Source organism: Dermochelys coriacea, chromosome 7, assembly GCF_009764565.3.
Source record: "Dermochelys coriacea isolate rDerCor1 chromosome 7, rDerCor1.pri.v4, whole genome shotgun sequence".
Taxonomy (NCBI): Eukaryota; Metazoa; Chordata; order Testudines; family Dermochelyidae; genus Dermochelys; species Dermochelys coriacea.
In genome coordinates, this window is record NC_050074.1 from 122,844,112 (window position 1) to 122,856,269 (window position 12,158).

At 44.0% G+C, this 12,158-nt stretch overlaps 1 protein-coding gene across 3 annotated transcripts in view; it reads right to left on the bottom strand.

Moving 5' to 3' along the window:
* The window catches only part of CNNM2 (cyclin and CBS domain divalent metal cation transport mediator 2), a 198,655-nt gene that overhangs the window by 169,432 nt on the left and 17,065 nt on the right, over positions 1 to 12,158 (bottom strand). Inside the window, exon 3 of one of the 3 annotated variants that reach the window (XM_043519883.1) lies at positions 9,282 to 9,292. The exons of the other annotated variants lie outside the window; for them this stretch is intronic. The gene's annotated coding sequence lies outside the window, so the exon portion shown is untranslated. Of the gene's footprint in view, positions 1 to 9,281; positions 9,293 to 12,158 lie in introns of those variants that run through there. 3 annotated transcript variants of the gene reach the window in all.

Below are 12,158 nucleotides of genomic sequence, written 5' to 3' on the forward strand. Positions count from 1 at the left end.
ACTCTGATAGAAGTTTATAGCAGTTAGAGGGAACAGATCAAAGCAAAGAGAAATGACAAGAGCTTTGTTTTACTGTCATCTTCTAAAAAAAGTTATGATGTGCCAAGATGTGTCCTGGTGCACATGATACACACGTGCAAATGGCTGTCATTGAACTCTGTGCCTCTGAAGGAAAACTGCCTTCACATTGTGCCTCTGGTTGCATTTCAATGCAGTCAACTATTATAGAAGTCAAAGATTATTTCTTAGATTTCCAAGAGGGAAATTAGGAATTTAACAGTAATACACTTATTCCAAGAATCGAAAAACACTTCACAAACTGCTAATAGCAGCAAGTGAATCTTCTGGATCATGTCCAATTTTAAAGCTTAACGGCAAGTCCAATCCTTTAAGCATTCAGTTCTATTCTATGTGGGTTCCTATATCATGCTCATCACTGAATATCTAAGAGCCTGCCTCCACAGTATCCGAGCATCCTTCCCCTCACGAGTCCACTGGCTTATTATTAACTTGTTACTATAGGGTCAATGACAGGCATGGCAGCCTAGAACTGCCTTGTTTGACCCAGGGGGCTTCTGGCACCAATTTTTAGGTTCATCAAAACCTCATTCAAAGCACTAAGACCTGTATTCAGTGCAAATGCTCTAAAGTAACAGACTTGGGCAGAAAAAAAAAAAGGGCTAGGTTAAATTGTGGGCCTCCTGACCTTCGCACCCAAGGAGGGAGAAAATCCACAGAATGCCTGACTTGAAGTCAAACAGGTTTGACAACCACTCACCCGCCTTGATACAGAAGGTAATTCACTCAGGGTATGTCTACACTGCAATTAGACACCCGCAGGTAGCCCATGCCAGATGATGCAGGCTCATAGTGCTCAGGCTAAGGGGCTGTTTAATTGCAGTGTAGACTTTTGGGCTCAGCTGCAATCCAAGCTTTAGGACCCTCCCCCTCCCCCCCAAGGTCCTCGAGCCCGGGCCACAGTTCGAGCCTGAACCGCTACACTACATTTAAACAGCCCCTTAGCCCATGCCCCACAAGCCCGAATCAGCTGGCACAGGCCAGCTGCAGGTTTTTAATTACAGTGTAGACATCTCCTGACTTGTGACGCTCAAGGTGAGGTGGTGGAAGCTGCATGTACCTAAGGAGGACCACAGTTCATTGAGCACATTACTTCAACTGTTACTTTAAAAGCTGGGCATTCCCCTACATTCTTTCTGCCTTCTCTGGCTGTTCCCACTCTTGCCTTCCCAACATTCCCTTCCATCTCCTTGCTTGTAACCGCACTGTATAGACAAGCCCAAAGTAACGCACTCTACAGGAGTGTGATTTCTAAAGCACACTTATGCAGACCTTGCTGGTGTGCTTTAACAGAGTGCACTTAGAAACAGTACTACACGAAAGCGCATTAGGGAATCTTTAATGTGCACCAACAAAATCTACACAAGCCTATTAACCTGAAACGCATTAGTGCACTTCAGGCATCCTACTCTTGGAGCGTGCATTACCCCACCCTGTAGACTAGCCCTTAGTTTCATCGCAAAATAAATCTAGTCTCTGTCAGAGACTAGAAATCCAATAGGACTTCTGCAGTGGTGGAACTGGGAAAATTAGTCCCAGAATTCATCTGCTATTGGGGAAGGATGAACAGCCCCTCCCAATGCCAACCACTTCCTTCCCTGGGACTCTCACTTCAGATCCTTTTCGCTGGGGTGGGAGTTGGTAAACAGCTCTCCATTCCCCCAGTCATATCTACCTCTCTCAAGGGGGGCAAAGGTGGTGTCACAAGCACTCTGCTCTACTTCCTTTACCTTACCACTAGGTCAGGAAAGTTTCCTGAGCAATTCTTTAGGAGACCGACTTCAAAGGGAAGGGGAAATTTTGCCCCCGGTGATCTAACTGGCAGTGGAGTTCCTTCTTCTGCCCCCTTACACACAGATGGAGCCAAAGAGAGAAGCTCCCTGCAAATCCAGTTCCTCTGTAGTCACAGATCCAGGCTCAGTGGCGCACCCACGCTGAAGCACCTTGTGCTGCATGCCAAAGTGAGAAGCTGGAGGAGGGAGGCAAATGCTAAAGATGATCATACATCAGAATGAGAGTTGGTGGTCAAGTCTCTTCATGCCAGCACATCACTAAGCTTCTAGTACATTCTAGTACAAGTCCAGCCCTACGTTTCTACATGGACAGCCACTTCCAGCAGTCTTGGTGGGAGCCATTAGTGGAGTGTGTGGGGAAGAAGTGATATTGACTGCAAGGGACTGGACAGTTTGAGGAACTGTTAATAGAATACAGAGACTTTCACTTTGAGGTCGCAGGTTTGAATCCAGCCTAGATTGGCCTTGAAAGATGTGAAATGAAGTCAGCAAGTCTCTTGTCCATTCACAAAGGGATATACATACACAAAACACTCAAGCCACCACCACACAATTGCTGTTGACTTGTCCCTTTGTTGGCAGACTCAAAGGAAGCTAGAATGAATGGGCTATGGAGACAGCTTCTGCTGTGCAGTCGGAGAAATTATCCCTATAGATCAGGATTCAGCAGGGGAGGGGGAAAGGAGAAGTGAGAAGAGCAAGGAAAGAATGAAGAAGCTTGCACTGCCTCTACCTATACTGTACCTGTTCAGCAGATGAATTGGGGCCCCCAAAAAATGGAGGATTATTGGCCCAGCACCTCTCCAGAGGGCTGCATCTCACAAAAATAAAAAGAGGGAAAAGACTTACCCAGTCATTCCTCTCCATGCTCCTGTTCCACCAGTGGACAATATTGAAGGAAACAGACTAGAGAGCACACATTTGGATGTTCTCTTGTGCTTCTCATCAGAAGTGTTCAAAACCCAGAAAAGGTACTTAAGAAGCATACTTGGGAGGCAGGGAGGTATTATATCCCCATTAGCAGAGTGTTTAAAAAAAAAAAGTACATCAAAAGCAGGAAGACTGCCAGACAATCAGTGGGGCCAGATGCTAAAGGATTGCTCAAAGAAGACAAGACCGTTGTAGAGATGCTAAATGAATTCTCTGCATGGGTCTTCACTGCAGATGATTTCAGGGAGATTCCCACATCTGAGCCATTCCGTTTAGGAGACAAATCTGAGGAACTGTCCCAGATTGAAGTGTCAATAGAGGAGGTTTTGGAAGACACTGATAAATTAAAATAGTAATAAGTCACCAGGATGAGATGGTATTCACCCAAGAGTTCTGAAGGAACTCATATGAAATTGCAGAACTACTAACGGTAGTGTGTAACCAATCACTTAAGTCAGCCTCTGCACCAGATGACTGGAGAACAGCTACCTAGTATAATGTAAAAAGAAAAGGAGTACCCGTGGCACCTTAGAGACTAACAAATTTATTAGAGCATAAGCTTTCGTGAGCTACAGCTCACTTCATCGGATACAAACCAACATGGCTGCTACTCTGAAACCTAGTATAATGCGGACTTCTAAAAAAGGCTCCAGATCCTGGCAATTTGCGATCCTGGAAATTACAGGCTGGTAAGCCTAACTTCAGTACCAAGCAAATTGGTTGAAACTACAGTAGAGAACAGACTATGACACACAGATGAACATGACATGTTGGGAAAAAGTCAACATGGCTTTCATAAAGAGAAATCATGCCTCAACAAACTATTAGATTTATTTCATGGGGTCAAACATGTGGACCAGGGTGATCCAGTGGATATAGTGTACTTGGACTTCCAGAAAGCCTTTGACAAAGTACCACACCAAAGGCTCATAAGCACACTAAGCCATCATGGGGTAAGGGGAAGGTCCTTATGGATCAGTAATTGGTTAAAAGACAGGAAACAAAGGGTAGAAATAAAGGGTCAGTTTTCGCAGTGGAGATAGGTAAATAGTGGGTTCTCCCATGTATCTGTACTGTTCAACCTATTCATAAATGATACGGAAAAAGGGGGTAAACAGTGAGGTGGCAAAGATTGCAGATGATACAAAGTTACTCAAGAGAGTTAAGTCCAAAGCTGGCTACAAAGAGATCTAACAAAACTGAGTGAATGAACAACAAAATAGCAGATGAAATTAAATGTTGATAAGTGCAAAATAATGCACATTAGAAAACAATCCCAAATATACATTCACAAAATGATCTGGCCTAAATTAGCTGTTACAACTCAAGAAAGATTTTGGTGTCATCGCGATTAGTTCTCAGACATTGCTCAATGTACAGCAGCAGTCAAAAAAAGCTAACAGAATGTTAGGAACCATTAGGAAACAGATAGCTAGTTAGACAGTAAATATCACAATGCCACAATATAAATCCATGGTATCTCCACACCTTGACTACTGTGTGCAGTTCTGGTCATTCCATCTCAAAGATATATTACAATTGGAAAGTACAGAGAAGGGCAACAAAAGTGATCGGGGTGTGGAACTGCTTCCATAGGAGGAGAGATTAAAAAGATTGGGATAGTTCTGCTTAGAAAAGACACGACTAACGGATGTGGTGATAGAAGCCTGTAAAATCATAAATGGTGTAGAGAAAGTATTTACTCTTTCACATAAAAGAATCAGGTGTCACCCAATCAAATAAATAGGCAGCAAGTTTAAAACAATCATAAGGAAGTCCTTCTTCACACAATGAACAGTCAACTTGTGGAATCTGTTGCCAGGGGATGTAGTGAAGGTCAAAAGCACAACTGGGATGAAAAAAGAATTAGATAAATTCATGGAGGATGGGTCCATCAATGGCTATTAGCCAAGATGATCAGGGCTGCAACCCACACCCTGAGTGTATCTAAGCCTACAACTGCCAGTAGCTGGATCTGGATGACTGGGGATGGATAACTCAATAATTGCCCGGTTCTACTCATTCCCTCTGAAGCATTTGGCTCCATTTGTACGACAGGATACTGGGCTAGATAAATCATTGGTCTGAACCAGTATGGCCATTTTATGGGGCAACTGAAGCACCGAAGTGTTAAGCGACTTGTTCATGATGATGGCAAAGCAAGTTTCTAGTGGTGCCACGAATAGAACAACCCAGGGGTCCCTAGCTGGCTAGAGAGCGTAGTCTCTGACTGCCATTAGTGCAGGGTAAACAGGTAGCTCCTCTCTGCCTTCCCAAATGGCTACAGATGGATTTCATGTGGCATAGCAAAACTGGAAATATTTAACACCCATATTCAATAAAAACCAAGAAGCACAGGCTAAAAGGATTATAGTGCCTCTGACACAGTAGGAAAATTATTAAAAACTCATGTGCCAGAGCAGGATTAGACAGCATGTGACATTGGACTCTATGGCAGTAGTTTTAGTAACCATTAGGCTGTTCAGAATAAGCCACCATGTACTAGGCAGTTAGTCTTGTTCATACCTCCCCACCCCTTGCCTGGTTGATAACTTCATGCCCCACCAATGTTCATTCTTCTTTAGAGTACCATCTTGTGCCAGATATTCATCTGCAGAAAGGAAAGACCTACTGGGCATGAGAAACAAATAGCTATCATCATGATCTGCCAAGGGCCTTGTGGCAGGAGGAGCATAAAATATGATTCATTAGAGTGACTGTGAGCCCACAGCAGGTTAAACACATCAAACACCAAGGAATCTTAGCAGAAGAGTGAGATTAAGCTGTATAAGTGTTGCGCACTTTATGTTTCACTTATACTACGAGACCATCTAGATCAAACACCTCTTAATTATGGCAATTACTTAAAACTTACAGTCTCTATAAACAAGGAAGAGGAAAGAGGAGGAAGTAGCATTCCCCATTTCACAGATCGGGAAACTGAGGCAGAGAGTTATGTCCAAAGTCACACACCAAGTGCAACAGAGCTGGGAACTTGAACTCAACTCTCTCAAATTCCAGTCCACTGGCTTAACCCCAAGACTATCCCCCATCCCTCCTGTCCCGGATTCTTGCGACTTTTGGGGGTTGGCATGGTATGGAGATACTACCAAACCCCTCATCAAAGACCTTTCTTCTAGTAAAGAAGAATAGGAAACTGACCTATCTGGAGCTCATTGGGTTGCTTCAGGCATAAATTGCCATCCCAAAAGTCACCAGAAGGCATTCCCTAAGGACCAACTTGGATGCTTCTGCTACATTCTCAGACTACCCTCAGAGAGCTGAGCAATGCCTGCAGTAATCTTTGTAAATGTTGTCAAACAGTCAAAACGCTTTTAGAACTACCATCAGGCCACCACACATTCTTTGACATGTGGCCTCACTAATCATTGTATCAAAAGTGGAACTTGCATGCCAGAATTGGGTTTTATTCAGAGTTTGGGCCCAAATCCCCATTTACAGTCAGCTACTCAGCATCCTCCTGCTCTAGGTCTGTACAGAACTTTTCAGTTTTTACAGTTCCATCATTTGCACTAATAGCTCTTACCTCTTCCCCTTGTTTTGTGATAAATTCCAGCAAAGAGATGCATATACACACGCTATTTTTTAAATACACACTAACACACAAAATTAAGGCCTCTAACAGAACCAGATTCTGGTCTCATCTGCTCAAAATAGAGAATGCCCCCAAGGAAGCTAGAGGGTCGAATACTGGCTCCAAGAGCATATTTTTTTTGTCTCCACCTGCTGGTTTACACTGCTGTCTGGACTGAAACAAAGAATGTAGTGGAGCTAGTGGTAATATTAAAAGGATAATAGTTACCAGCCCTCTAGCCTCCACCCGGCCCCATCCCAAACTGCTTCCGACAAGCTTTCTTCATCTGATAAACTCATTTATTATCCACTCAAGCAGTTCTTAACTATGAATCTGCAAGTTATCCTCCTCCAATTCTTTCATAGCTTGACTCAAGTCCTAGTGAAAATATTTTCTTGACTTCCTCATGTCACCTTTTCTCCTTTCGGAGGAATTAAGAAACACCCATTAGCTCAGGATGATCTCATATGTAGCCGCACGCCAAGTCCTAGCCTACCTTTAGTGTTTGCAGTGTCTTTTGCACCAAGTAAAGTAATTTTTTTAGGTTAGTGGTTTCCTGATCTTCCCCAGAGCCAAGCGCAGTGTCATAGGGTGGCTGGCCCCTTTAAGTGAAGTGGGTCCAGCTCCCTTGGTGACTAGGAAGGTGCACCCTGATTGGGCCTAATGAGGGGAGGGACAACACTGGAGCTAGAGGATAAGAAGTGGGTTGAGAGGCAGTAGTTGGAGGAGGAAATGCTGCAGAAGGGGAGTTTGCTCCTGAGGGAAGGGTCAGGTTCTTGGAAGAAGTGTAAAGCTAGCAGGAGGAAGCTGCTTAGAACCCTTTGCAAAGAAGGTAAGCTGGTCTAAGGAAAGCAGATACAAACTGTGAAAAAGACTGCAGTTACCCTGGGATGGAACCAGAAGGAACACTAGGACACCACTGTGAACTCTTTGAAAAGGTGGTACACTCAGGGAGAGCTGATAAAAGATTTTGAAAGACCAATTACCCTGGGACAGGAGGATATCACTTTGAAGGGACAGTGAGGGCTGAACCCAGGAAAAGAAGCTGAGTACCTAAAGAACCTAGTGCAGAGCTCAAGGAGTTAAGTGAGGCCTTGAATGTTCATTTAAAACTATGGACAGAATTATTCAGAATATTAATGAATAAAGCAACAACAGTGGTTGCTTTATACATTAAGAAGGTGTCTGAGGAGTAACTGGGGAGACCCTCGGATGGGGCATAATTCAGATCTGCAGTGCCATATTTGGCCTACAAGGGTGTTCAGAGGCATTCTGGTGGGGAGTATCAGAATGGAGATCAAATCCTCTATTTATTAGAATGATTAGCTCCTGAGCAGTACTATGGCAAGCTCCCCTCCAAAACAGTCCACCATCTCTAGATGAGGGAGAATTTGTCACTATACTGTAAGACCCTGTAAGTCTTGAACCTAGGCCTGCAGAGATACCAAGCAGCAGACAACTCCAAGCTCCCATGCAGCGGCAGCTGTAACCAGCTTGAGCGCCACAGTCCATGAGCTGACGTGGACAAAGACCATACCTCAAGGGGACAGGCCCCTGAAGAAGAGTTCAGTATAAGCTTGAAAACTTGTCTCTCTCACCAACAGAAAATGGTCCTATAAAAGATATTACCTTACCTACCTTGTCTCTAATATCCTGGGACCAACACAGCTACAGCAACACTGCCTACAACAGTGGAAGAAAGTGTCATTTATTGATTGAGCACACTTAAAATCTTAGAGTTATTTCTACTTCCCCTTGATGTTTACAAGGATCCTTTCAGACAAGGTGAACCTGACCATACAAGGATAATGTAAAGGACTAAATGCAAACAGCTGTCAAATGCAAGCTTGGGAGGAGGGGGGGGAATACTGTTAGATTCTCAATTCTGATCTTCAGTAACAATATTCAGGCAAATACGATTTCAAAGTTAGTCAGGCCCCTTGGATTTCAGTACATTACATGAATGTCTCTCTAGTGCACAGTATCTTTCCTGTTTCCAGATTGGTCTGTAACACACATAAAAAGTTCCCTTTCTCTGACCACTTCCCTTCAGACTTCTGGGATGGAACTTGTTTGTTCCAGGGGTTGACAGCGCTGCTACTCTTGGAAGCTGTACTTCCAGATTCTTTTCTTTACTTGGAAGACATGAGGTTGATGATTTAGAGGAAGAAATGCAGTAAAGCCTCTTGCAATTGGACCCTGTTCAAACAGCAGCCCAGCAACAAGTTCAAACCCAGCTTTCAGACTGGAGTCAGTAATGCAAGTGCCCTGAACACTCAAATAGGCATGCTGCTGCTCTCTCCCCATTCTGAAAGGAAAGGTTTGTTTCAAAAGGTAAACTAGGCACTGTCCAATTCAAAATGCATGTTCTGTAAAGCAAAGAATTTTAACTCACCCCATTCCTTACAGATAGGAGATATTTTTTCCAGATAAACCATCCATTCTGTACACAGAACAGGTGTGTCATTTTGTACAGAATAAGAAGGAAATGCTGATTCCTAGTGGCAAAGCACTAAGCTCGGTCCAGGGGAAACCACCATCTTTTTCTCCCTTCCATACTTTTAGTGGGAGGTAGAGATTATTTCACATATTTGTCAGTTACCCAAAAGGTCACTGAAGCACAATCATTAATATAGGCCATCAAATTGCATTTGAACGCTAGTGACATTTTTCCATGCAGTCAGATGCTCTTCACTCAGTGATCTCAAAGCTCTTTGATAAAATGGGGTAACTCAATTAGGAGAAGTAGGTACATAGGAGTGAAGTGATTGCTCAAGTCAGACAGGTCATGTCAGAACAGTGGGTTCCCTTGGCCTGCATACAAGTCAAAGCTGATACTGGCACATCACATGTACGATGCGTTCAAGTTAAAAGCTCGTGTAAGGTGCCAGATGAGCTACCTTAAAGGCTGGAGCCCTCTATCTATACGTGCTGTACCAGCTTGCCTCAAACACTGACCTCAGAGGGGACTGCCCTCTACGGGTGTGAATTCAGTGTACTGTATTTAGCTTTCATTAGCCCTCTGCTGAGACTAACAGAGGGACAAACTGATGATCTGGGGATTTGATTTCACTCCATCACACGGCAGCTTTCAGTCAATACCAATACAAGTTAGAATCAAATGGATGACCACTTGGTGAGAGGTCACAAATCATCCTGCACCACCTTGGGCCTACAGGTGCTCAAGAGGAAGGCCCTAAATAACAGTTAGGGCTGGTTGCAATGAAGGAGCTTCTACCACGAAGAATAGGACCCACACAAAGTGTCGCATGGAGGTAAAATGCCACAGCATTGCATGGATCTGAGAGTTTCCCTTTCACCTCCAGCACAAGAGAGGGATACACTACCATCTTACTTTTCTTGCAAGTAAGCACATGTAAAAGGAAATACTCTACCCAGCTAACAGAACAAGAGACTACATTTCTGTCAACATCAGCAGAGAACTATTACAGCACAGCCTATAGTGTGCATGCAAAATACAACAGTTGTGAAATTCAACTTATAGATGTTTACCTTCACCATTCAATAGCTTTGCTTTTTGTTGGGTTCACTTTCCCTGACCCACCTTATGAGTTTCCTAAGTTGTACCCTCCTCTGGGCAGGGATCTTGCATTTGTATATGTCCATTAAATACCCAGGTTACTGCTACCACTTAACAAATAAGCCTCCTGTTTAGTGTTCTAACATGACTTCGAGAATGGCAGAGTTTACACATCAAGTGGGCGCAGTTACAACAATTTTTGGCACAATACGATACTAGGATCTGAAAAAAATATTGTTCTAATGTGGTCAGATTCTAAAAAGTACGCTACATGATTTTGCTTGAGAGATTTACTATTTAACAATCACTTCTGTAGACACAATTGCTTCTGAAAAATCCAATTCACATGGTGCAACTAAGGAACTGCTTACACCAGAGGGAAAGCAAAGTTACACTCTTTGTTCACTAAAGTCCATGGATCCAGCCAAGCTATCACCAATGCTTTCAAAGTAAGCAGTAAGAGACTCTTCTAGACTGTGTGCTAGCACTAAACATCCCGAGTGCTTTGGAGGAACGAGAATACTGAGCAGGAGTAAAAGCAGTCTCCATGCAATAACAGAGGACTATCATGCAGCAAGAAATCGCATCCCATATACGGAGCACAGTATCTCAGAGTAACCAATTCCATACAGCACCTGTAGAAGAATCTGTGCACTGGATTTCACACTCCAGCACTGCCACAGTCCTTACTACATCCCCACCCCCTACTGCCCTGTCCCAAATTTCATATGCTAGCTAAAGGCCAGCATTTGTTTGGTAAGTTTTTCCATGCCTCCTATATTTAAAGAAGTTTTTATTCTGTGACGCTCTAATATTAAAGCAATTAGAATGGATGTCAAGTGTATTTCAATAGACCTGTCAAGGGTATATAGAGAGAAATCAAGCACTCAAATGAGGGACAGTTAGCCTTAACTCTGCTCCTTGGTGCATATGCCTGAACTTACAGGTAAATACAAGAACATTTTGACAGATAAGCTAATACAATAGGAACCAGGATTTACCTAGCCTTGGGCAAAAATAAGTTAATATCCCTTGAAGATCATATCCGACCATAAGCACCAGAGCTATGGGAGAGGATAAAGTTGTGAATTCATAGAATCATAGGGTTGGAAGGGACCTCAGGAGGTCATCTAGTCCAACCCCCTGCTCAAACCAGGGCCAATCCTCAACTAAATCATCTCAGCCAGGGCTTTGTCAAGCCCGACCTTAAAAACCTCAAACAAAGGAGATTCCACCACCTCCCTAGGTAACGCATTCAACTGCTTCACCATCCTTTTAGTGAAACGATGACATCCCTCGATCTGCTGGCAATGCCCCTACCTATACAGCCTAAAATGCCATTAGCCTTCTTAGCAACAAGGGCACACTACTGATCATATCCAGCTTCTGGGCAACTGTAATCCCTAGGTCAGGGGTCCCCAACACGGTGCCCGCGGGAGCAATGGCGCCTGCCGGGGCAGTTGTTAGTGCCCGCAGGACACCGCGCCGCCGAAAGGCTGCCGCTGAGCACGGCTGCCAGAGAACCAGCCACCGAAATACGGCAACACTTCTCGGCGGCATTTCAGCGGCTGTGGTGGGCGCCAGACACCCCATCTTCTGGGAATAGGAATATGCTATTCCTACAAAAAGTTTGGGGACCACTGCCCTAGGTCCTTTTTTGCAGAACTGCTGCCTCACCATTTGGTCCCTAGTCTGTAGCAGTGCATGGGATTCTTCCATCCTAAGTGTAGGACTCTGCACTTGTCCTTGTTGAACCTCATCAGATTTCTTTTGGCGCGATCCTCTAATTTGTCTAGGTCCCTCTGTATCCCATCCCTACCCTCCAGCGTATCTACCACTCCTCCCAGTTTAGTGTCATCTGCAAACTTGCTGAGGGTGCAGTCCATCCCATCATCCAGATCATTAATGAAGACATTGACCAAAACTGGCCACAGGACCGACCCCAGAATTAGGCCTGCTTATAGGATACTAAATTCTCTAGAAGTCCCCTACTGGTTATAAATGTAACATTGTACCAGTCCTTACTTGCGATCAACAGGATCTAGCTGACAAGAGCTGCTGCATTCACCTCTTAAGGCAAAGATGTCCCAAACTTGGATAGCAAGGCCTGCATTGGCAGGCTGCCTGATACCCAGAGCCACACCCACTTACCATGCTACCTTACAGTTTTATCAAAAACTATTCACACTGACAAAATATTTTTTCTTTGTAGATGGTTAAA